This window comes from Bos taurus, chromosome 19, assembly GCF_002263795.3.
Source record: "Bos taurus isolate L1 Dominette 01449 registration number 42190680 breed Hereford chromosome 19, ARS-UCD2.0, whole genome shotgun sequence".
NCBI classification, from domain to species: domain Eukaryota; kingdom Metazoa; phylum Chordata; class Mammalia; order Artiodactyla; family Bovidae; genus Bos; species Bos taurus.
This window is the reverse complement of record NC_037346.1, coordinates 50,458,763-50,484,505: the sequence shown is the minus strand read 5'-3', so window position 1 is coordinate 50,484,505 and position 25,743 is coordinate 50,458,763. Positions and strand designations below refer to the sequence as shown.

General features: G+C 52.3%; 1 pseudogene; it reads right to left on the bottom strand.

Moving 5' to 3' along the window:
- Positions 1 to 365: 365 nt before the first annotated feature.
- On the bottom strand, positions 366 to 1,532 carry LOC100300790 (secreted and transmembrane protein 1-like; annotated as a pseudogene).
- Positions 1,533 to 25,743: the final 24,211 nt, after the last annotated feature.

Genomic DNA, 25,743 nt, shown 5'->3' with positions numbered 1-25,743 from the left:
TTCGGCACCACACCAGTGTGCAGATCAGCAGGCTGAGGAGGACGACCAGGGCAAGGATGGGGAGGATTACCAGGATCTGCTTCTTGTGTTCAGCATTAACATCGAAACGGAATGTCCACATATCCAGGGCTGCGGGGAATGGGTGGGACCTCCCTCCTTTGGGGGCACCCTTGAGGGGGACATCGCCTGTGGTTGGGAAACCTATTGTGGGAAAATGGGAGGGGGATGGGTGCATGGGATGGGCAGGGCTCCAGGCACAGAAGATGAGGGTGTCTGTGGAGGGAAGACCTGAGGGGGCTTTCTGGGGGCTCCCCTCCTGTAGCCCAGGATGAAGATAGAAACACCTACAGCCCTGAAGCAGCCCCTCCGCCCCAAGTATCAGATGAGCCCTGGATACAGGAGTTCATGAAGGCCTCACTGGGTTCCCCGCCCATGGCCCGGCTAGGCTGAGGGGTGCCTACTCAGCCCCTCCCACTGTTCCTGGTCCGGGGCAAAGCTGGACCCCTGCTTCCTGTCCCCAGCGCTCAGGGTGACTCTGACTGCGTATGAACAGGCGAGGGCAGGGAGGGAGCGACGGTGACTTGGGGAGTTTGCAGCACAGCAAGGGGTGGGGGTGGGGGGATAGGCGGTGTTTAGGGAGGGAGGGGCCAGCTCCCTGAGCACACGGGGACAGTGAGCAGGCACACATGCCGGGGCTGCCCTGAGAAGCTCAGAGATGGCACAGCTGTGGCGTGGGTGGGGCAGGGTGGAAGTCCTCTTCAGGCCTCATCTCCATGGCTCTGGGCACCTCAGGTGGGCAGGAATCATTCCTCCCTAGTTGCTCCGCACTCTTGACCGCAAAAAAGCGAAGCTCTTGGGGGTCAATACCCCCCACCCCGCCCTGCTCACCTACGACGGTCAGTGTGGTGATTTCGGTATTTACCTGGCGTCCCTGCAGACTCCACTTGTACAGTCCTGCCTGGGTGTCCTGGGCTTTATCAGTTATTAGGTACGCCTCGCCCTCCAAAACCCAGAGATCCCATTCATCCTGGCGAGGTCTCCTGGGGGCTTTACACTGCAGATGAGCTTCCAGGGTGCTGTGTGGTTCGCTTTCAAGGAGATGTTGATGTGGGAGAAGGCATTGGAGATGCGGCAGCTCATCGTGGCTGGCTTGCCCCTCGACACAGAAACCTCACCCTTGGTGCACTTGGGGTTGTCCCAGGCTGTGCGGGGAAAGTCACACGTGTGGGTCATGGCTGGACCTCAGGACATCCAGTGGCTGCCCTTCCTGGGGTCACTGGCACTACCTGGAGCCTGGGCCCCTCCTGGCCTGATCTAGGTCTCTCCTCCCACACCCATCTTGCCCCTGCTGCATTCCCGGCCCCCTCCCCCTCCCCCTCCCCTCCCCTCCCTCCTGCAGGCAGAGTTGGGACCATGCAACTTACTTCCACTCTGAGCACTCCTCAAGGTGGCCAACAACAAGAGGACCCAGAACATCCTGGGAGCGAGGAGAGTGGATGCTGACGTCAGCATGGCCAGCAGGACATGGATAGGTTTTAAGGGGTTCCTCGTCCTCCTTACTGGCTTTTGGGACACTCCCTGGGGGAAGGAAAGCTGATGAGTCAGAGTTCCCTTAGGCTCCTTGGGAAGCCAGTGAGAGGGGCTGCACCCTGGCCAGGGTGGGTGAGGGTCTCCAAGCTCCTCCCTGACCGAACTGTGTCATGACCCTTCTTGACACCTTTATAATGTCTGCAGTGGGACCACTGTTAGACAGATGAGAAAGACAGATGAGAAACACAGATGAGACAGGAAACAGGTCCCTGGGAGAAAAGTCCATTTATATTTTGGGGGTTATCTTGAATTTTACATAAAACATGCAAAACTCCCTGAGCTGGGTGTCCAGTAGAGACAGGTTGTGACACACAGAATCTCGTGTGGCCACTTGAACCTGACACCAGCCTAAGACCACCTTGGATGCTCCAAGCCCGTCTTCCACTCTTGCATTCTGAGGATTGGCATTTGGGGACACTTGGTCCACTCTCCAGATTTGCTTTTATCAACAAAAAGAGTCTTCCTGTGCTACCCGTGAGTTATAGTCCGGAAAGCTGAACTTTCACTTCCTCTGAAACAAATGATCATCTCAGGCTTTGACATCCAGTAAAACTGACATTTGCGCTTCCCAGACGGCACAGTGGTAAAGAATCTGCCTGCCGATGCAGGAGACACAAAAGATGAGGGTTCAATCCCTGGGTCAAGGAGATCCTCTGGAGTAGGAAATGGCAACCAACTCCAGTAGCCTTTCCTGGCAAATTCCATGCACAGACTCAGACATGACTGAGGGACTAACACTTTCACTTTTCATAATGACATGTGGCTACAATTAGGTACCACACAGAGGATGAGATGGTTAGATAGTATCACCAACTCAATGGACATGAGTTTGAACAAACTCAGGATATAGTGGAAGACAGAGGAGCCTGGCAGGTTACAATCCATGGAGTTACAAAGAATGGGATGTGACTTAGTGACTGAACAACAACAAAAAGTAGCTTCACTGCCCGAAAAATCCTCTGTGTTCCATCCATTCATCCATCCTTCCCACCAACTCCTGTCAACCATTGATCTTTTGACTGTGTCCAGAGTTTTGCCTTTTCCAGAATGCCATGGACTTGGTACCCTTTGGTTTTGAATTCAGTGACTCTGATTTCTTTTTTTCACTTTGCTGGGTACTGGGCAGAAGGGCCAGGAGCAAAGGAAAGTGTGGATGTAATCGCTTCCAGGAGCTGAGGGCCATTGGTGACCAGCCCCAGTCCTGACTCCAAGAGACTCTGTGTCAAAGAAGGAGAATCACATGGTGAGGGACAGTCTCAGCCCCCAGACCCCTGTGACTGGTGCTCCTGTCTCTGGCTTCCCTTGATTTTCTAAACTTGCTTCTATTCCTAATTTACCGTCAGAAGGACAGCCTTCTTTTCTCACATAAGTACATTTGTAGTTGAGGAAGAAAGATGTCACCTGAGAGACACGTGTTCTGTGCACACACATGTATGTGATTTTACATATGTGGAATCAGGTTAGACAGCCCACTACTGTCTCTCTCTTCTCGCCCTCTGTACTGTATGTACTAGGGTGAATGCTGCTCTTTAGTCACTAAGCCGTGTCTGACTCTTTGCAACCCCATGTGCTGGAGCCGACCAGGCTCTGCTGTCCATGGGATTTCTCTTGCGAGAATATTGGAGTGGGTTGCCATTTCTGTCTCTAGGGGATCTTCCCGACTTAAGGATCAAACTCACCTCTCCTGCATTGGCAGGCACTTTCTTTACCACTGATCCATCAGGGAAGGGTGAAAGGTGGCCCCAAAACACATGTCCACCCAGAATCTGTGAAGGTGATCTTACTTGGAAATAGAGCCTTTGCTGCTGCTGCTGCTAAGTCGCTTCAGTCTTGTCTGACTCTGTGCGACTCCATAGATGGCAGCCCACTGGGCTCCCCCGTCCCTGGGATTCTTCAGGCAAGAACACCGGAGTGGGTTGCCATTTCCTTCTCCAATGTATGAAAGTGAAAAGTGAAAGTGAAGTCACTCAGTCGTGTGCGACTCTTCGCGACCCCATGGATTGCAGCCTACCAGGCTCCTCCGTCCATGGGATTTTCCAGGCAAGAGTAAAGGAGTGGGTTGCCACTGCCTTCTCCCAGAGCCTTTGCAGTCATAAATAAAGAGGAGGTCGTATTAGGGCAGCGTGGACCCAATCTAATGTGACTGGCTTCCTTGTAAGAAGAGAGAAATTTGTAAGAAAGAGACACAGGGAGAGGCCAGGAGCTGACAGAGGCACAGACTGGAGGGACGTGGCCACAAGCCAAGGGACGCCAGAGCTGCCAGAAGCTGGAAGAGACAAGGAAGGATGTTTCCCTGCAGCTGTGCTGACAGCTTGATTTTGGACTTCCGGCTCCAAACTGGAGGAGGGCAAACTTTGCTTCTTTTGATTCCTTGTTTGTGGTTCTTGGTCTCGGCTGCCCCAGGACACTCATACCGGCCCCTCTATCTTTCCCCAGACCCCAGCTTTCCCCTCACTAGAATAATCAGACACAAACCCCAGACACTGGAGGGAGTGTTCTGGGGTCACGTTCTGTCCACTTCTCTGTGTCTGGTTCTCACTTTGTAGTGTGCTGCTGGTGAGGTCTGCCTCCCCCGATCCTGAAAGCTTGACTTCAGTGGCTGCAAGGATTCCCTTTGTCTTAGCTTGTGAGCTGCCCTGTCCCCTTGGCTTCTAGCTCCGCCTCTTCCTGGTGACACCTGGTGCTGTGGAGGGCTGACCAGCTCATCCTGTTTCTGGCCCTTCAGATTTCCACACTGTCACTGCCTTTGCAAACCCTTTGCTCCTCTTCCTGGGAGTTTCTGTCTTCTCTTTACAGGTTTATAAAACTTTCACCCCTTAAAGAAACAAACTGCCTTCCAGGGTAAGTATGTTTCTATCATCATTTCTCCCCAGATCGTCTTTGGAATAAGGACTCCACGTGTTTATGTTGTCCTATCTGTCTTTTCCTTCAAAGCTTCAGGGTTTTGTTTTAAATTAGTTTTTGTTTGTTTGTGTAGAGTATCCTTTTTAAAAGGCTTCCCAGATGGTGGAATATCCGTCACGGTCAAATTTTGTCTATTTTTATGCTCAAATCTTGAATATTCCTCAAGGTCTGTTTGCAAGTGGCATGTCACAGGTCTAATGTTGCTCCTTTCCAGGAGGACAAGTGGTGCCTGAGGCACTGAAGAGTGAAGCACCCTGTCGCCCTGGCCAAGGTGGCCTCACCACGTGGGGCCATTCAGGCCCTGCCAGCCGCAGGGTACAGGCCACTATGCTGTCCATCATGCGTTTTCACCCCGGGAAGGCAGGTTCTCTCTATGGCTGTTTATCTTTCCTTGGACATTAGTTTCTCACAAGAACATTAACACGGTTTTAATCAATGAATTTTTTTTTTTAACAAGAATTTGGTGATTGAGTGAAGAGAGACAGCTGCCTTGATCTTGCCCCAAACTGCTCAGCATAATGCAAGAGAGGCTGAGATTTCACAGGTGGACACAACCCAGCAGCTGCCTTTCAGCAATTGCCAGGATGGGGCATAAATAGCTCAACACTATTGCTTGCTGCTGAGCACCTCATGTGATGAAAGGTTCTAGAAAGAGGTGTTATAACTTCCTGTGCTGGGGCTTCCTGGACCTCAGATAAGATCTGCTCAATTCTTTTCCTGAGTATTTTTTTATAAAATAACTTCTCTTAAATTGGAAGGTTCTCATACACAGAATGGTGCCCAGTGACCCATCGGGCCCGAAGGCATCCTTGCTGGTGGTCGACAGTGACTCCTGGCCTCCTAGCCAGAGCCCTCAGGGCTGCCTGGAGGGAGACCCTCGCCCAGGGATGTCCTCCCCTGAGCCTGCCTGAGCAGGCAGGAGATTGATCTTGTGTGCTCATCTCTGGCCACTGACCCGTCCTGGAGGAAGCCTTGGGCAGGACCCCTAGCCTTTCCAGTCTCCTCAAGATCTCCCCTCGGATCCCAGCCACTCTGCTGCTTCCACTGACCTCAGAACAGCCTTTGCCCCCCTGTTCCCCATCGAACGTGGGCCTGTGTGTCCTATCGATGGGGAGGCAGGCCAAGTCTCCCCAGGCTGAAAATACGTTTCCAGGGAGGCCTGCCCACTGGCCCCAAGGCTGGAGCAGGCAGGTGTCCTCAGGGTCACATGGAGCGCTAACCCCCCAGGGACCCAAAGGAAGAATGCCACCTAAGCCTGTGCTCTGAGAGCAGTGATCCCTCACGTGTGACAGGGGGAGCCTCCTGCTGGTGACCTGGCATCATCACCAAATGCCCAGTGCGACCAGGAGACTTAGTGGGAAGGGTAGGCTTGTTCTCTCTGGGAGGGAGACAGCCAGGGGTCCACAGTATCCAGAAGGAAACTCACCCCCTCAAAACCTTTCCTCATCACGTTTTCTGACCATTGTCCAGCTTTCACTCTTCCCATAAATTTAGGACTCGTGTTTCAAGTTCCTAGTGCACTTTCTGGGATGCTGAGTGAAAAGTGAAAGTGAAAATCACTCAGTCCTGCTTGACTGTTTGTGACCCCATGGACTGTAGTCTGCCAAGGTCCTTTGTCCATGGGATTTTCCAGGCAAGAATACTGGAGTAGGTTGCCCTTCCCTTCTCCAGAGGATTTTCCCAACCCAGAGATCGAACCTGAGTCTCCCGCCTTGGAGGCAGATCCTCTGAGCCACCAAGACATTGATTGAAAGTAAATGAATGAGTGGGTTCATTCACAGTCCTGAACCAAGCACGGTCTCACTCCATGGAGAGCCAGGAGAAGCTAGCCTGGTGAAGCCACCCCCTCTTCAGAAGCTTCCAGAATCTTACTCCCACTCCCTGGGAGAACACTCTGTCGCTGCACACAGCACACAGACACACAGACACACAGACACACACACACACACACACACACACACAGTGCTGGGGGGAGGGCCCCTAGGGCCCCCACATGCTCTGCCTACAATAGGTGCTCAGTCCTTGCAGACCTGCTCAGAATTCCCTGCAGGGCCGATGCCACACGAAGGGTGCAGTCAGTCCCCTCCAGTGAGCTCTGGGCAGGGGCCCGGCAGAGCTGAATGAGTCAAAGGTCAACCTTGGTCTGCACCTGGACCAGGTGACATGGAGAGGGGGTGACCTCAGCAAAATGGTGTTTTTGTAACACACGCTGACCTGTCCGACTGGACTCTGGGAGGGAGCGTGTGTGTGTGACAAGTAAAAGGAAAGCAAAAGGGACGAAGCAGGCTGAAGTCCAGACGTCGGGTGGGAAGGCGGATGGTGTCTTCCAGCAGCGAGCGCGTGGCCCCCTGGGAAAGGTGTGTGGGGTCCTTTGAGCCTACGTCAGGCTCACCAAACCACCCTCTGCTCTCAATATCTCATATTTTGTCTACCTGCCAGGGAAACACCGCAGAGAGCCTGTCTCACCAGCCTCCCCACCCTAACCTCTGTGCTTTTTACAACACTACATATCCCTATGTCTTAAAAATTAGTTCTGCCCTGGTAGCTCAGCTGGTAAAGAATTTGCCTGCAATGCAGGAGACCCCGGTTCCATTCCTGGGTTGGAAAGATCCCCTGAAGAAGGAATAGGCTACCCACTCCAGTATTCTCGGGCTCCTCTGGTGGCTCAGATGGTAAAGAATCTGCCTGCAATGTGGGAGACTTGGGTTTGATCCCTGGGTCTGGAAGATCCCCTGGAGGAGGGCATGGCAACCCACTTCAGCATTCTTGCCTAGAGAATCCCATGGATACAAGAGCCTGGTGGGTTACAGTCCATGGGGTCACAAAGAGTCAGACATGACAGAGCGACTAACACTTTCACTTTTCACATACCCCTATGTCCTAAAAATTATTTTACATTGACTCATTTTTTAAACATTAGTATCTGTTTTAGCTTCACCTTAAATACCCATTTGTAGTCACTAGATGTGCTATTTATACATATGTTCTCACAGATAATGAAAGGACCAGAAGACTATGAAAGCAGGAAGTGTCACAGACTTTCTACCACCACTTGGAGTCCTCCTGAGGGAGTATGGCCTGTGCACAGGTGAGCCCTGGCCATCTTCTGTCATGTTGTCCAAGGTTGCTGAAGGTGTGGGCTCCCAGACGGGCACTGGCTGGGACTCCCTGCCGCTCTTCCACTGCCCCCAAAACTCCAGTCTTCCCTGAGCCTTCCCTAGGCCATGGCGGGGCTCTGTCCTCACACACACGAGCCTCTCAGTCCAACTTCATGCGCTCCCTGAGGTTCTCCTCACTGGGAAAGCCCCTGGAGGGTTCCAGAATCTGGACAAGGAAATGCCAGGGTCCTTTCCCACCAGGCTCTGCTCCCAAACTCCAACCACCGTGGGGCTGGCTCCTCATCGTCAGACGATACAGCGTAGGAGCTGGGAAGAACTCCAGGTTGGGGTAGGTCCTCGAAACCATAGACGAGTCTGAAACAAACCAAATCTGTACAATGGAGACACAGACTTTTCCACCTATAGAGGGCAGAAGGGGTGTCTACAAAGAGCTGGACTGGGGATGGAGGAGCTGGACTGGGATGAAGGAGCCGGACTGGGAAGGAGAAGCTGGACTGAGGATGGAGGAGCTGGACTGGGGTTGGGAGGAGCTGGACTGGGGTTGGGAGGAGCTGGACTGAGAATGGAGGAGCTGGATTGGGGTTGGGAGGAGCTGGACTGGGGTTGGGAGGAGCTGGACTGAGGATGGAGGAGCTGGACTGGGGTTGGGAGGAGCTGGACTGGGGTTGGGAGGGGCTGGACTGGGGGTGGGAGGAGCTCCCCGTGTCCTCAGGCACCTTTGCCGCCCTTATCAGTCTGGGGTTCCACTGTTGACTTATTTTTAATATAGTATAATATACTATAGTATATATAGTACATTGTAGTATAGTATACTATACTATAATATAATATAGTATATTTTATGTAATATTTGCCACATATTTACATTTCAAAGTGATTCGTTATCTGAAATTCAGATGGGTTTTTAAGTCTGGCATTTCCACTCCTCTGGCCTGAGTCCCTCCTCTTGTCTCTCATGCTGCAAAGGACAGGAAAATGGGAGAGAGAGAGGCCAGGCACAACAGGGGAAGAGCGGGGTGAGAAGGCAGAGGGTGGGGGGTGCTACAGGAAGACTGCATGATGGGGCAAGAGCTGGAGGGGCCCTGAGGTTTCTGGAGTTGGGAAAAGTGAGACAACAATTCACCATTCTCTCAGATCACTGTCACAGCTGCTGGTATCTCCATGTATTAAGCTGGGGCACACAGCTGGGATTTGTGCTGTCACTGGGGACCTGATCACATTTGGGAGTCAGTGGAACACCTTGGAAAGTGCATGCCGTTGCCAGCACTTTGTCCTGCCACAGGACCTTGGGGAAACTGAGGCAGCAGGTATGTGGCTCGAGGCTTATCAGCTGACCAGGGGCACAGGGGTTCTCGGTCAGCAGGGATCTCCATACCTACAGCACCTAGGAGAAGCTGGACCAGGTTTTTCACGCAAAGGCTCAGTGGTAACATGTATGTACCTGGATATTTACATGGGAGGGTGAGCACCCTGCTGTCCAGGCAGGCCTTTGACCAACAGTGTGGAGGGAGGCGACCAACCACCTTCAGGAGACACTGAAATGGAGCCCCAACCCTGGCTCAGAGGGAAGGGATGCCCCAGTCCAGGGAGGCTTTGCTGTGTCCTGTCTCTGCGGCTATGGCCAGGAGAGATCCCTACTGGGCAGTAATAAGTTCCTCCAGGCCTGGGGGCTGAGTCTGTAAACCGTTGCTCTCACAGGCCATCAGTACAGGCCAGCCCATCAGCTGGGCTACTTCGCACTCTCTTTCACAAGGCACTTCCTCTGAGAATCCTCCCCCTCCTTGTACCTGCTGGTTACACCCTCCGGGGGGTAGAGGGGGGGAGAGGGGAGGGGTGGCCTGTACCTTCCTACCACCTTCATTATTTAGTCCCAGGGGATGAGGGCCTCCCAGGGGCTCTGGCTTCTCAGGCACTGGGAGTGGAAAGTGGCTTTCAAATGGCAGATCATTCACCAGTAGTGGGTGGTGAATTGAATTTTGAGATTGCTGCTGCAGCTTAACCAAAAATGAAAGGAGAGCGTAGACAGAGACAGTGGAGTGCCCCTCTCCCCCGACCTTAGGGGAAGTCTCAGAGGTTTCGCTCTGTTTTAATGAGTGCTTGTGAGTGAATGAGCTGAGTGTGCATGTGTGCCCCTTGTGAGTGCACACAAGTGTGTATGTGCATGAAAGTGAGCGTGTGGGCAAGTATGAGAGCCACAGTTTGGCTTGGATGTGAAAGTGTTCCGTCCCAGATGTGGTCCGGGACAGCAGGGGCTCTGTGCGGATGGGTGGACGTCTAGGAGCTCGAGATGCCAACTCTCTGTCCTTCCACAGACGGGCAGAGCCAAGCCTGGGGCCGCGCTGCAGAGACGCAGTTCCCCACCAGGACTGCGAAGTCTTTGTCTTTTTCACTCCCTCAGCGGAGGTGCAGAGCGCAGATCCTGAGAGCTCAGCGCCCCATCTCCATCAACCCAGCCCCTATTTGAGTGCACAGACTGGTCTGACACCAGGAGCCCTGGCCAGTGCCCATCAAGCTCTCACCTGCGCCCCAGTACCCCGGCTCCTCCACGCCCATGGCTCCTGCACTCCGCCTTCCAGTCCTCAGCTTCAGCCTGTCTGTGCACTGGTCTGCGTGGCCTGACTGAACCCCAGTCATGATTCCAGGGTGGAGCCAGGCAAAGAGGAGGCAGCTGAAAGGAGGATTCAGAATCCATGCACGTGAGGTCTGACACCCACGTCCAACATTCAGGAAGGAAACCTCAAGTTATGGGAAGTCACTCAAGTTTCAGGAACTGCCCTGAGTTCAGGGGAAAGGATGATTTTATTGACAGTGAATTCCTTATTATATTTTTATTAGACACAGGGCATTAGATGATCATTCTAAAGAAAACGGTAGGTGGCAGTTTTCTAGGAGACCAAGTTCCTGGAGTTCTCCACTTTCAAGCTCCGTCTGAACAGATCATCCTTTGGGGAGCCGGGTGTGTTCACCCCGCTGCGTGGATCTGGGGACCTGCTAGTCCCCTGCTGTGTACATCACCCCCACACACAGACACTGGGCCAAGCCCTGCCCATTGAGAATCCTCAGAGCCTGATTCCATCTTTCAGAAATGCAAGTTGGGTCCACCTAGATAGAAGTCATGCTGGGGACACAGGCAGGGATAAGGAGCGAGAGTGAGTAGGAGCAAGTGGTAAAGGGTTTAAACTATAAATTGTCCTTCATTAGCCCTTGAGCAGAAGGAGCCCCTCTTCCCGGCTCCCTCCCCATGGAGGGTCCTAGCAGGCTGGTTGTGGAGACACTTTGTGGCCAAAACAGGTGTCCCTGGGGCATACCTGAGTGCCCTCATTCCCAGAGGGTGGAGTCCAATAGGTGCTGACCTCAGAGAAGTGCTGGAACCCGGGAGTGTCCTTGCAGGGGTGTGTATGTTTCTCATGTAGAAATGGTTTTGGTGCTTATAAAAATCACTAAGATAGAAGTCTCTCTTTGAGACTCTGAAAGTGGGGAATAAGGGCAATGTGTGAGAGTCACAAGGGCAGGGAAGAACAGAGGTATTTGAATCATTCTTTGTTTGACTCCAGGCTCCGTTTTTTTTCAAATTGCTGGAGGCAATTGGTTGCTGTTGACTTGAATCTGGAGTCCTTGGTCCATGTCCAGCCTCGCTAGCTTCCGGGCTCTCGCCAGCAGTGCCCAGATATCCTGCAGACCCGGTGGAAGGCTGCAGTCATCATCCCGCTGCCTAGCCTGCCTGCGTACACCCTCCCAGCTCCATCTTCCTTGTGTCAGAGGGCCAGGTGCAGCCTCAGCTGTAGGCAACTTGTATCCTGGGAGCTCACACCTGGGGCAGCGGAGTCATGAGTCAAGGGTGATCAGAGACAAAGGGGCACGTGCAGGGCTGGGCCTGGCTCTGCCCCCCCCTCACCCCCGAGGAGAGAGGCTTGGAGAGAGAAACCCAACAGGGATGCTGTGGCAGGGGTTGGGGGCAGGAGAAAGAGTTTGTTTCTGTTCAGTGTAGGACATCCGTCATCAGACCTGCACTTCCAATAAAGCCCCCTGGAAGGCAGGAATGGGGTGGGGGCAGTGAATCTGAAGGTCCTTCCATGGGGGTGCAGAAGCCTCGAAGGTGTATGAGAAGGGAGACCCCACAGTTATGGGTGGTTTGGAGGTGGGGTAAGGAAGCCCAGAGGTCCGCAGTGCCAACTGAGTGCCCTGTGGACTGTCCCCTTCCACTAGAACCTAAAGTGACCTGCTGGCAGGGTGGAGAGTGGAATAAGGGGCAAAGAGGTATCTCTGGGCCATCAGGGGAGAGGCTGTGGACTCAGGTTGGGCAAGTATTCGTCAAGTGGGCAGAGAGTTGCTGGTGTGGGTGATGCCGAGATTTCATGTAAAGAAAGGAAAATGCAGAACCAAGTTCTGGGGGATCCCTGAATTTTGTGAGTGGCAGAGGAAGGGCCCAGACTGGACAGGAAAGAACATTGCAGCTGCCCCACAGGTGGATCCTCTAGATCTTTAAGGAGATCAAGGGCAAGAAGGGCCATTCTCCAGCTGGACTCAGGGCCTGAACATTGAGCAACAACTTGGTGTCTGGAGCTGAGTTGAACAGGACAAAGTCCTGGCTGTGCCAAAGGAGTAACCTTTGCCTGGTGAATAAATAAGCCTCAGAGTCAGTTGTCCTCACAGGAAGGTGCATGAAAGTCGGTGTGAAATTCATCCTCCCCACAAAGAGGCACGAAGGCCTGGGTCCCTGGCCCCATCCGAAGGGCCTCAGATATGATCCAGCCTGGGGACCAAATTGCCACACGTCGTGTTTGATGCTTGCCCACCATTCTCCTCTGTGCTGGAGGGAGGGTCTAGTTCCAAGGCCACCTTCCAAATCAGTCCTTGCTTGCCCTCACATCCAGCCTTGCCTAGGGTCTCTCAGTTCATGGGGGCTCCTGGGAAGGGGCTGTTGCAGCAGGAGGAGAGTCCCACACACTGATGGGCCCTGAGCTTCGGCTGAGCACTTAGAGTCTTGTCCCTACAGAAAGAGACCTCCTGGGACCTTGATGACAATGGGTATCCTGATAAAGCATTTGAAAATGAAACTAGTTTATGTTGAAAGTAAAGCACTGCAGATGGTGATTGTGGCAATGAAATTAAAAGACACTTACTCCTTGGAAGGAAAGTTATGACCAACTTAGACAGCATATTAAAGAGCAGAGACATTGCCAACAAAGGTCCATCTAGTCAAGGCTACGGTTTTTCCAGTGGTCATGTATGGATGTGAGAGTTGGACTGTGAAGAAAGCTGAGCACAAAATTGATGCTTCTGAACTGTGGTGTTGGAGAAGACTCTTGAAAGTCCCTTGGACTGCAAGGAGATCCAACCAGTCCATCCTAAGGAGATCAGTCCTGGGTGTTCAGGACTGATCCGAAGGACGGATGTTGAAGCTGAAACTCCAATACTCTGGCCAGCTGATGCAAAGAGCTGACTCATTTGAAAAGACCATGATGCAGGAGGAGAAGGGGACGACAGAGGATGAGATGGTTGGATGGCATCACCGACTCGATGGACATGGGTTTGGGTGGACTCAGGGAGTTGGTGATGGACAGGGAGGCCTTGCATGCTGCGGTTCATGGGGTCGCAAAGAGTCGCACATGACTGAGCGACTGAACTGAACTGAACTGAAACCACTCAAATGTCCCAAGAAGATAAGAGAAATGAACTGTGCTGTATCTCACTGGGACTCCTGTTTACTTCCCAAAGGTAACATTTGTGGACACGTCCCCTTAGAGCTTTCTAGACATTTCTTGTGTCTGTACAAACACTCACGCTTGTCTAAGGCGTGCATCTTTTGCTGTGCAACCTGGGAACCTGTCTTTCAAGGGCACTAGGCTCCCTCAATGTCATCCCTTTACTTCTCTTGAAAGTTTCACCCTCAAATCATAGCATCTGCTGCATCACGGGAAGGGTGGAGTTTCGTTTTGTCTTGGTTCTAGGAATTTGTCGATTTCAGTTCTGATTTCCTATCTGACTACAAACAAACATTCAGCAGCACATTCTTCATATTCCAGAAGTGGTGGCATGTTTATCTTTCTGTTAGCAGCTTGTGACTTCTTTCTAACTTCTGTCCTCATTCTCTGGGCTCCCTCACTGGGACATTTTGCCATTTTGTGTCTCAGTTGCCACACGCACACACACACACAGTTTTTGTAAATGCCTCAGGTCCTTGAGACATCCCTGTATCTTCTGGGGTCCCTCCCATCAAAGTGGTCAGTGGGGTAATGTAGATCTTTTATGTACTTGCCAAATGTTTTCAGCTTGAGCTGATTTGTCAATGGTTGGGAGAGGTGGGTTGGAACTGCTCCGAAGATGGAGGATCATCCATTTCTCCCTGTGGTTCTAGCAGTCTTTTATCATATATGCTATTAGAAGCATTTATGGAAGCTATACTATTAGATGCAAAAATACTTAAAGTGTTATACACTGAGTCCCCTACATATGAACCTTACATGTGTGTTTTGGGAGCACATTCACAGGTCTAATTTGTGAGTCCAACAAAGCTAGCCTTGGTACCCGACTAACACAATGGCTATGTAGTCCTGCTGCTGCTGCTGCTGCTAAGTCGCTTCAGTCTTGTCTGACTCTGTGGACCCCATAGACGGCAGCCCACCAGGTTCCCATCCCTGGGATTCTCCAGGCAAGAACACTGGAGTGGGGACTGCTATACTGTAATCGGTTTGTAATGCATGCGTGCCAAGTTGCTTCCTATGTGTCCGACTCTGTGCAACACTATGGACTGTAGCCCACTAGGCTCCTCTGTGCATGGGTTTCTCCAGGCAAGAATACTGGAGTGGGTTGCCATGTCCTCGGCCAGCGGATCTTCCTGACCTAGGGATTGAACCCGTGCCTCCTGCATCTCCTGCTTTGTCAGGCAGCTTCTCTACCACTGAGCCACCTGGGAAGCCCTTGGTTAGGAGAGGGGAGTGTTTACTTACTTCCTCACCCTAGTGCCTATATCCCCCTTCCAACCAAAATCTTGCATTTTCTTTTCTTCTTTTTTCTAAACTCCAAGAAATTCACATCCTTCCTCTTCCTTTTCAGTGATCTCCCTAGGGCTCCTTCGGTCCAGATGTCAGCATTCACCTCACAGTCTTTTCAGTCTCAGGTCCAGAATGTTTTCAGCCAAGCTGGCCGTGCCACATGGCTTGTGGGATCTCAATTCCTGAACTAGCAATTGGACCCAGGCCACGGCAGTGTAAGTGCAAAATCCATACCATTAGAGTACCAGGGAACGTCCGTGCTTTAGAAATTTTTAAGTTTTAAAATGTAAGACTAAAATTCTTCACCCATTAATATTTCTCTTTCTGATGGAGTCACATGGAAGCATGATGTTTGCTTTCTGAAATGGCTGCATTCCTCCAACATCAGGTTATTTTGTCCCCAGCTGCCCCAGCAATCAGTGCTCTTGGGAATTATTTGTCTTTACACTTCATTTTTTGAAAGAATCACATTTTCAGTATTAATCCTTCCTCAACCAACACCCAGATATGCCTTTCCCTTTATCTGAACGTTCTTTTATTTTCTTCAACATAGTATAACATTTTACTTATGGAAGTGCTTATAACTGGGGTGCTTGTTGCTGCTTCAGGGATCATGAGGTAGGTCTGGCTCTGGCCCCGCCCCCGCCGTGCATTGAGTAACTCGGTCCTGAAGGTCTAACTCCTGCAATGGCCCCCCAGAGTCAGGGAGGAGGCGGGCTCCGCCAGTCCGGCTGAGCCACGTGGTCCCCACAGCTCCCTCCAGGGTCCCTGATGCCTCCGAGCTGCCCAGACCCTGGCGCGCAGGCCACCACCGACTGGACGCTCTCCTCTCCCCTCTGGGGATGAGCCCTGTCAGTGTACCTTAGGTCACCTTGCTGATGGGGCAACAGGAATGGAGATTCAGTGGCCACAGTAGCCAGGGGGAGGCAGTTCTGCCTGGAAGGCGAAGGGCTCACTAGGTGATTTAAACATTAGAGCACTGTTTCTCCCTTATCCTGACAACCTGTTCATTGCCCAGCATTTACAAAAGCTGTTGTTGTTGGGTTGCTAAGTTGTGCCTGACTGTGACCCCATGGGCAGCAGCATGCCAGGCTCCCCTGTCCTTCACTGTCTCCCAGAGTTTGCTCAGATTTGTGTCCATTGAGTCAGTGATGCTGTCCAACCACCGCATCCTCTGCTGCCTCCTTCTCCTTTCGACTTCAATCTTTCCCAGCATCAGGGTCATTTCCAGTGAATCAGCTCTTCGCATCAGGTGGCCGATGTGTTGATTTCCTTTAGGATTGGCTGCTTTGATATCCTTTCTGTCCAAGGGACTCTCAGGAGTCTTCTCCAGCACCACCGCTGAAAAGCATCAGTTCTTCTGCACTGAGGCTTTTTATGGTCCAACTCTCACATCTGTCCATGACTACTGAAAAAAACATAGCTTTGACTATATGGAACTTTGTCAGCCAAGTGATGTCTCTGTTTTTTAACATGCTGTTTAGGTTGGGCATAGCTTTCCTTCCTTCTGAAAGAAGCAAGTGTCTTTTAATTTCATGGCTGCAGTAACCATCCACAGTGATTTTGGAGCCCAAGAAAAGAAAATCTGTCACTGCTTCCATTTTTTCCCTTTCTTTGCCCTGAAGTGATGGGATCAGATGCTATGATTTTAGTTTTATGAATATTGAGTTTTAAGCCAGCTTTTTCACTCTCCTCTTTCACCCTCATCAGGAAGCTCTTTGGTTCCTCTTCACTTTCTGTCATTTAGAGTGGTATCATCTGCATCTATGAGGTTGTTGGTATTTCTTCCAACAGTCTTGATTCGAGCAGGTGCTTCATCCAACCCGGCAATTCGCATGATGTACTCTGCATAGAAGTGAAATAAGAGGTAAACAGAAAGTAAGTCTCCGGGGATGGTATCCTGAGAGGGAATCCTCTGGTGTGCTCACGAGCGGTGCGGTTTATGTACAGGATGCACAGTGCCATGAGGGGGTTGGTGGCCCCATCCCTCGGTGGCCCTGACTGAGGCACCACCTGCCTCCTTTCCTCAGTTAAACACCCATCCTGCTGCTGTCCCCTTGCCTCCAAACAGGCTTACCAGCCTGCGCTTCCCCCTGGTCCCCAAAGAGCAAGTTCCCTCTTGTTCTAATGCCTCTGAGCGCAGAGTGGGTGTCCTTCCCCCGGTGGGGCCCAGTCGGGTGTTTACCTTGGAAGGCAAGTCCTGTGCAAGCGTGACGAGCTCCCTGGCATCAGCTGGGGCATGGCAGGCAAGTCAGTGGTTGGGCTGCAGGCACAGGAGCTGGGGATACCGGACGAGAGTCCCTGAGCCAACTCAGACCTTCCTGGGGGACTGGCCTGGCTACTCTGGGTCCTGGGGGAGCACCCTCGGAAACTGCCAGGGTGCCAGAAGACTTGGGGTGTTCAAACCTGCTCCCCAGAGAATCTTCACCTGTAAGGTGAGAGGCATCCCTAGCAAGGGAATATTGGGGATAGGATAAGTCCATTTTTGTGTTGGTTGGTTGATTTTGTGTTGTTATTTATTGATTTGTTTAAAGTACTCTATTCTAACAGTGTGAATTCTTTCCCAAATCAACTCTTGTTTATTCAACAAACATTTGTGGAGGGCTGAGTGGGAACCAGTGCCAGGGGGGTGAGGCTTATGCCCCAATCCCGGGAAGTCCCTGGACCAGCAGGCCCGGGAGGGACATGCAGTTACAAAAACATACATAAAAGTTAGAGCCCTTCAAAGAGGCTTCCCTTCATCCCACCGAGCGTGACACTGGCCCAACGCCCCGGCTTCCGGCTCTCTCTTGGCCCAGTCACCCCATGTGACCCCCAGAGAAGGTGGTGGAGGAACCTTCACACACAGAGTCTGCTCTCTCCTTTCAACTTTCTGCCTCCATTCCCAGAATTACCCGAGAATCAGGACGCTTCTCTGGGAAGACTCTAACCCCAGTCAAAGAGAGGGCAGGCCAGGGCCCAGGATGTAGCTCCTTCTGATCCCAGGAGATGCCCTCCCTCTGTGGGAGTTTCTGAGAGGCATCTCAGAAAGAGCGCTGAGGACAGAGGGAGACACCTCAGCTGTTCCGAGGCACGAGCTGTGAAAGACCTTCTTTAGGGGCTGCTGGAAATGGTCATCGAAGGGGAGGGCCCCTGTGGTCTGTCGTGTGGCAGAGAGGGGCCCTGCTCCTGGAAGTGCTGCTGAGCCTGGAGGAGCCAGTGCTCCTGGGACCACCTGAGGGTCTGCGGGGAAGCAGAGGATCTGGTTGGGGCGCTCCTGTGACCGCAGCTGCATCAGTTACAGGTTCCATAACAGCTCCTGTGTGTGGACATGTCTGGTGTGGACTGAGGGGCTGTGGTGAGGCTGGGCACGTCTGACAGTGCTGTCGGGGCATCAGCAGAACCAGGCAGGTTAAACCCCCAACTGTGCAGACAGCATCGTCCCAATTTCCCTTTGAATGTGCACCTGCCTGCATGCTAAGTCGTTTCAATGGCGTCTGAATCTTTGGGACCCACTGGCGTGCAGCCTGCTAGGCTCCTCTGTAATGGGATTTCCCAGGCATGAATTCTGAAGTGTGTTGCCATGTGATCCTCCAGGAGATCTTCCCGATCCAGGGATCGATCCTGCATGTGCTTATAGCTCCTGAATTGGCAGGCAGATTCTAGTGCCACCTGGGAAGCCCCTTCCTTTTGAATCCATAGAAACATATACTTCCAGAAAAGCTAGACGAACATAGAATGTCATCAGGAAGTAATTCTGAGTCTGGGAACTAAAGGTTTTTACAGTTTCTTCAACTTTTTTTCCTCCAGAATTTCTACAACAGTCCTGTGCTCAACTAATCAGAGAATACTATGTTCTTTAAGAATAAATGACAATTTTTATTAGGTTAGACAGAGTGCAGTTGATGGGAGGAGAAGGGACAGTAGAATGACCCCTCCTTGGCTATCTCAGGCTTCCCCAAGGCCCCGGGGCAGTGGGTGGAAGGGCTGGGGCCAGGCTGAAATGCCCACGGGCTCTAAGTGCAAAACCCTGGGTCCTTTGAAGGCCATCACCTCACCCTTCTGACCCATCCCCGGCCTCTCCCAGGGGAGGGGCTGTGGGTCCTGGCACCACCATGCTGCCTTTCCTGGGAGGACTGTCACCCCAAGACCATCTGAAGAAGAGGGGGAGCTCCCAGGGGCTCCTGGATGGTCACCAAGGCCGAGGGGCCATCCCTGAGTGACTCAGCTGGGGGCTGCAGCCTGCTGGGCTTGACCCTGCACACAAAAGAGGAGCACAGAGTGTCTTGCTCACTGTTCAGTTCTGCAAAGATGAATCCTCTGCAGCCGCTGACTCACAGTGCACTTCTGTGCTCAGACAGGAATTAGATATGTTAACGGACTCTGTGTATCTGGGCAAGCAGCCCCTTAGATGGTTAGATGCCTGACTCAGGAAGAATTTCACTGACCCCACCTGCTTGCGTTTTCCCACAAAAGAAAAGCATTGTCACGCTTAACTTGAGATATTGTGTTTTTTGTGGCAAGCAGTAGAGTCACCTTTGCCCAGACGTATCCTTCACCATCTGTGCATGCCAAGTCATTTCAGTCGTGTCAAACTCTGTGACCCTATGGCCTGTAGCCATGGGATTCTCCAGGCAAGAATACTGGGGTACTTTGCCATGCTCTCCTCCAGGGGATCATCCTAACCCAGAGATTGAACCCAGGTGTCTTACGGTTCCTGCATTCGTAGGCGGGTTCTTTACCATAGTGCCACCAGGAAAGCCCACCTGTACTCCTGGCCAGAAGCCCCACGAACTGGCCTCTCCCATCTCTTGGGACGGATTCTCTCACTCCATCACAGCTCTCTCCCTGTGTGGTTTTCTTTTAGTCAACTGCATCCCCCCAAAACACTCCCCCAATGCCATCCTGTTCAGAGGCTCACTCAGCCTTGAGTAGGGGTCAGAAGGTTCAAGGGTCTTCCCACCCTCCTGGCCTGAGAAGATTGGCCCTCAGCACCAGGACACTCCAGGAGCACAGATGCCCCTCCTGTCCTCCCTCTCCTCACCCCAACCCTGGGGCAGTTCTTTCTTCCTCTGCCTCCTCCTTTGAACTCTGACCTCCCCTCCTGGCAGAGCGTCCTGACCCAGGGCTAGAATATATGGGCCAGAGGCCACCAGGTCTGAGAGTGACTGAGAGTCAAAGTTTAAAATTGGGTGTTTTCCCACAAGGGGCCCCAAGGAGGGCTGTGAGCAGGAAGTTGAGGGCAGATGCCCTGGGGACAGGTCCAGGTGCCCAGGCCTCAGCTGGTCAGCACACACCTGAGGGTTCAGGTCCCCACCTTCCGGAATGTGCCAGAGTCAGCCTGAGGGGGAGGTACACAGGCTGAGAGCAGAGCCCAGCCAGGTGCTCAGGTTTCATGGGAACCCCAGGGGACTGTCCACACTGAGGCTGGGCCCCCTGGGGTGGGGGTGAGGGAGGGAGAGAGCGTGCAGTTCCCTTCTTCGAGGGGTCAATAAACAAGGGTGTTTTGTTCTGACGAGGTCCCTTCTCTTCCAGCGGGGTGAAGGCCAGCCATTCCAAACACAGAGGGTTCTCTGTGAAGGCTGCTCAACAGCCATGGGTGTTCCTGGGGCAGAGGAACAAGTGTTTACAGAGCCGGCCCCCCAGCCCCTCCCCATTTTGGAGGTGGCTGCTGCTGTTTTATTTGTTGAGTTGGGTCCAAATCTTTTACCATCCCGTGGACTGTAGACCGTCAAGCTCCTCCGTCCCTGAGATTTCCCAGGCAAGAATACTGGAGTATGTTGCCATTCCCTTCTCCAGGGGTCTTCCCCACCCAGGGACCAAACTTGCCTCTCTTGCTGGGCAAGATTCTTTATCTCTGAGTCACCTGGGAAGCTTTTGGAGGCAGACTGCTAAATTAAGGAGATGAGTATGGTTTTCGGAGAGCACTGAGTCCCACCTGCTTCATAAAATATGCACACTAGTCACAAAACCCGGTATGTTGCCATTTGGCACAAAATCTCGGGACTTGACTGGTGGCATGAGAATGGAGGCCCCACACTCCTTCACTCCATCGTTTTCGCGCATGGAGTATCGGCCACCCAGTTGCCATTTTGCTGTTGGATTTTCACTGGCTCAGCTGATAAGGGGTTCGAAAAAAGGATTCAGAGGCTAAAAGAATGGGGATTGTTTGCTACTAAAGGAGCAGATGGGATTCCCTGGTGGCTCAGATGGTAAAGAATCTGCCTGCAATGCAGGAGACTCAGTCTCCATCCTTGGGTCGGGAAGAACCCCTGGAAGAGGGAATGGCAACCCACTCCAGTATTCTTGCCTGGAGAACTCCATGGGCAGAGAAGCCTGGCAAGCAACAGTCCATGGGGGTCACTAAGAGTTGGACATGACTGAGCGACTCACACACGCAGAGGAACACGTGGACCTGGAACCAATGACGTGGCCTTGGGCCTGGAATACTCATCCCTCCTGCACGTCTCTGGCTTGCACTCTGCTAGGGGGAGGGGAGGTGGGTGGGGAAGGCACTTGTCGGGAGCGGGAGGTCATCCTGTCTCAGAAGCCAGACTAGGGACTAGGCAGAGGCCTTGATAGAATGGCCAGCCTGCGGAGTAGCCCAGCCTCATTCCTCCGTGTGCCCGTGAGGGCTAGGGCTATCCTGCCAGAAAGCTGAGAGGACTGGGAGGCAGGTGAGGAGACCTGTCAGGGTGGGGTGGTGGTCAGTTGAGCTCCTCCCTCACTGTTTACAACTGGTCCACATTCCCTTGTCGAGCCGAGCCTCAGCAGCATCTGCACAGAAGAGCTGAGTCAGCCGGACAGCCTCTCCCTGCCGACCCCCGGGCTCCCCATGCTGCCCTGAACTGTGCCTGCTGTTCTGGGAACTGGTGCTGGTCTGACAGGCTGTCCATGGCCTCGCCCTTAAAATCAGAAGAAGCTGGAAATGTGGACACCTGCTCGAGGACGCAGGTGCTGGGTGTTCAGGCTATGAGCCCAGATGGGGACCAGGCTCACTGGGGGAGGCCCCTACCACCCAGGCAGGCCTTCTCAGGATAAGCTCAGTCATTTCAGTTGTGACTAACTCTTTGGGACCCCGTGGACTGCAGCACGCCAGGCTTCCCTGTCCATCAAATCCCAGAGCTTGCTCAAACTCATTTCCATCGAGTCGGTGATGCCATCCAACCATCTCATCCTCTATTGTCCCTTTCTCCTCCTGCCTTCAATCTATCCCAGCATCAGAGTCTTTTGCAAAGAACTGACTCTTCGCTCAAGGGGCCAAAGTGTTGGAGCTTCAACTTCAGCATCAGTCCTTCCAATGCATATTCGGGACTGATTTCCTTTAGGATGGACTGGTTGGATCTCCTTGCAGTTCAAGGGACTCTCAAGAGTCTTCTCCAGCATCACAGTTCAAAAACATCAATTCTTTGGTGCTCAGCTTTCTTTACGATCCGACTCTCACATCCATACATGACTGCTAGAGTCATTTCAAGGAGCCACTGTCTTTTAATTTCATGGCTGCAGACACCATCTACAGTGATTGTAGAGCCTAAGAAAATAAAGTCTGTCACTGTTTCCATTGTGTCCCCATCTATTTGCCATGAGTGATGGGACCAGTGACTGCAGCCTGGAAATTAAAAGATGTTTCCTCCTTGGAAGAAAAGTTATGACTAACCTAGACTGCATATTAAAAAGCAGAGACATTACTTTGCCAACAAAGGTCCATCTAGTCAAGGCTATGGTTTTTCCAGTAGTCATGTATGGATATGAGAGTTGGACTATGAAGAAAGCTGATTGGCGAGGAATTAATACTTTTGAGCTCTGGTGTTGGAGAAGACTCTTGAGAGTCCCTTGGACTGCAAGGAGATCCAACCAGTCCATCCTAAAGGAAATCAGTCCTGAATATTCATTGGAAGGACTGATGTGGAAGCTGAAAGTCCAATCCTTTGGCCACCTGATGCGAAGAGCTGACTCATTTGAAAGACCCTGATGCTGGGGAAAATTGAAGGCAGGAGAAGGGGATGACAGAGGATGAGATGGTTGGATGGCATCACCGACTCAAATGACATGAGTTTGAGTTAACTCTGGGAGTTGGTGAATGATGGGAAGTCCTGGAATGCTGCAGTCTGTGGGGTTGCAAAGAGTCGGACACGACTGAGTGACTGAACTGAACTGAACTGGTGGGACCAGATGCCATGATCTTAGTCTTTTGAATGTCATGTTTTAAGCCAGCTTTTTCACTCTCTTCTTTCATTTTCATCAAGAGGCTCTTTAGTTCCCGTTTGCTTTCTGCCATAAGGGTGGTGTCATCTGCATAGCTGAGATTATGGATATTAATCCTGGCAATCTTGATTCTGGCTTGTGCTTCAACCAGCCCAGCATTTTGCACAATGTACTCTGCATATAAGTTAAATAAGCAGGGTGACAATATGCAGCCTTGACGTACTCCTTTCCCAATAAGGAACCAGTCCGTTGTTTCATGTCTGGCTCTAACTGGACAGGCCTTGGGGGCAGCTGCTGTCTGGTGGAGGGGGCGTGGAATACGATTCTGAACTTGGCCCCTTGTTGGCAGGTGTGAGTCAACACGCCTGGGGGGCCTGGTCTGAGGGTCTGCTCATGGTGAGGGAGACTTGTGTGTGGGTGATCCCCCGTGCACATATGCACCTGACCTGGTCTCCCTTGGCTGCCCAAGCCCTCTGTTGGAAGAGTGGCCTCCTGGTGATGGTCTGCAGTGGGGGATCTGTGGATACAGGGGCCTCCACCCATACGCTGGGAGCCGGTTCAGGGGGCCGGTGCACACGGTCATTCAGGGGTCCAGGCAGCCAGAGGCCCCTGCAGCTGGTGACACTGTCGTCGTCAGCATCACACTTGGGCTTGCCCTGGCTGCATGTGTCGCTGTCATGTTGCAGGGCAGGTCACGGAGGATAGGGAGCGCCCGGGTCACTTTTGCCCCCTGTCTCTTCCAACCCAGATCTACACCGTTTTCTCAAAACAGACTTTGACACAAGTTGCATGTATCTTTTTCTTTTTTGTCTTTTGTTTAATCTTTTCTTAGACAGCTTTGAGACTCTGCAGAGCAACTTGACCTTGGAGCTCAGTGTGGCTGGAACCCTTCATGCCACAGCAGGTTGCCTCAGGGCACCCAGTGCTGTCCTGCTGGGCTCACGGTGCACTTCTGATAGCCCACCTACCCCATGACGGTGGTCACTGCCCTCAGGCTCTACTTGACCCACAGCCGGGCTCTTTCACAAACACGGGCTCCTGTATACTCACACATACATGCCATGGAGCCACTGGGCTGGGAGCAATCTCTGCTGCTGGAGTCAGACAATGAATAAAGCTCCAAGACAGGTTTAGAGTTAAAATTGTTAGGAGAACTATAGAATTTAATTTTAGAATTAAGCACTGCTGAAGAAGAGAGGGCAGTACACCACTCATAAACACAGGAGGCCACATCAGATCTCAGGACAGTGCTGGTGTGATTGACCCTGTCTCCTGCCTGTGCATCCCTGGAGCACCTGGTCACATGTAGCTTTGGTTCTGCAGGTCTGGACAGCGGCGATGCTGTGTGCTGCCCACCAGCTGCTGCTGCTCCTGGACCACACCAGGGGAGGTGTCCAGGAGCCATGCCACATGCTGGCCCACTCCTCACAAACCTGGTGGCCAAAGATTTGCTTCAGGTGGGTCCAACCCTGCTCCACAGGCAGGCACTGTGGCCAGCCTTCCCAAGGGCAAAACTTTCCCCTGTGGCTGGAGCCCAGAGGGAGAGGGGCCCCCAGCTTCAAGGGCTGATCAGTGGCCAGAGCTCTCTCTATCACCCTGCAGGACACACAGTCAGGGCGGATCACAGCACAGCACTGGGCGAATCAAGGCCAGAGACGCCCAGAGGACTCAAGTTCCTCTTTCATTAGAGCTAAAGCCTTCTGACTTTCTGATTCGTGTTTCCTTTGAGGGGCTTCAGGTTAACCTGTCCTCATGGTGGAAAAGTGGGATTTGGGTTTCTATTTCAGTTCTGAGTCCCAGTGGTTGGAGGGATGGAAGATACTGGAGCCTCAGGACACAGGAAAGAGAACTAGAGTTGAAGGAACGGGCCCCCACCTGCTGGCCAGGGAAAGGGGTTGTCAGGGCTGAGGCCCCTCCATCAGGTCTCCTGCGATTCCTATGGCTGGCTGCTGCCACCGTCCTGCCCTGGCCATACCCCACAACCTTTCTTCATCTCTCTCTTCTCCTCCAACTCACCCACCCGACATCTGATGCACTTTCCCTGCCAGGTTTTATTTTGAGACATTCCTTTGACCAGTTTCCTTAGGGGAGGCTGGAAAGCACACCTGTCCCCCGGGGCGAGGGCATGATGAACCTGTAAGTCGCTGAGCCACCCTGCAGAGGGCGCCAAAGGCACAGGTGTGGAAGGGTTTCCAGAGACAGGGAGGCGTTAGGCTGAGGTTCTAAAAAAAACCACCTGTGATCCAAGGTATGGTGATAATTGGGATCACGATACATTGGACAGTCAAGATCAAAAGGCAGAAATGTGGAGCTTGGCAACCTATTGCAAAAGCAGCAAGTTCCTCCTCTTCCTTCTAACGCAAGTGACCAGAATCAGGGCAGCAACTAGCCTGGCCCCTTTTTGCCATTTCCACCCTGTCTCTTCTGTTTCCTCCAGCAGTGGCTTGGAAGCCAAGCCTAGGGGGCAGGGGGCAGCAATGGCTTGAATTAGTGAATGATTCTATTACCTCCTGCACCGCGTTCCCCGCCCTCTCGGTTTTGGTATCCTAACACCTGAGCAATGAGCTTCCTTGTCTCATTTGCCTGCAGCTTAGATTGGAAACCACATACATGGTTTAATAGCTTCTTTCTTAGCAGTTTTCCTAATTATAAGACTGTTGCAAAAGGGGAGACATCTTTGACGACCCACAAATCCTGTTTCCCCAAGCCATTTATATAAATGACTTTTAAACTTCTATTACTGAGAGAATGGCATTTAAATTGACAGAGAATTCCTGCGTTGTCTGGGTCTGAGTATGTGAGTACATTTTAGCCCAAATGTCCTGAGAGTCCAACATCTAGAGTCTTGCTTTTCAAAAAGAGGCAGAATTTGCAGCTTTAACCAAGGGCCATGTGTGGGGTGGCTGGCACAAGGCACGTTTCCTCCTCCCCAGGCAGGCCCCATCCCTCCA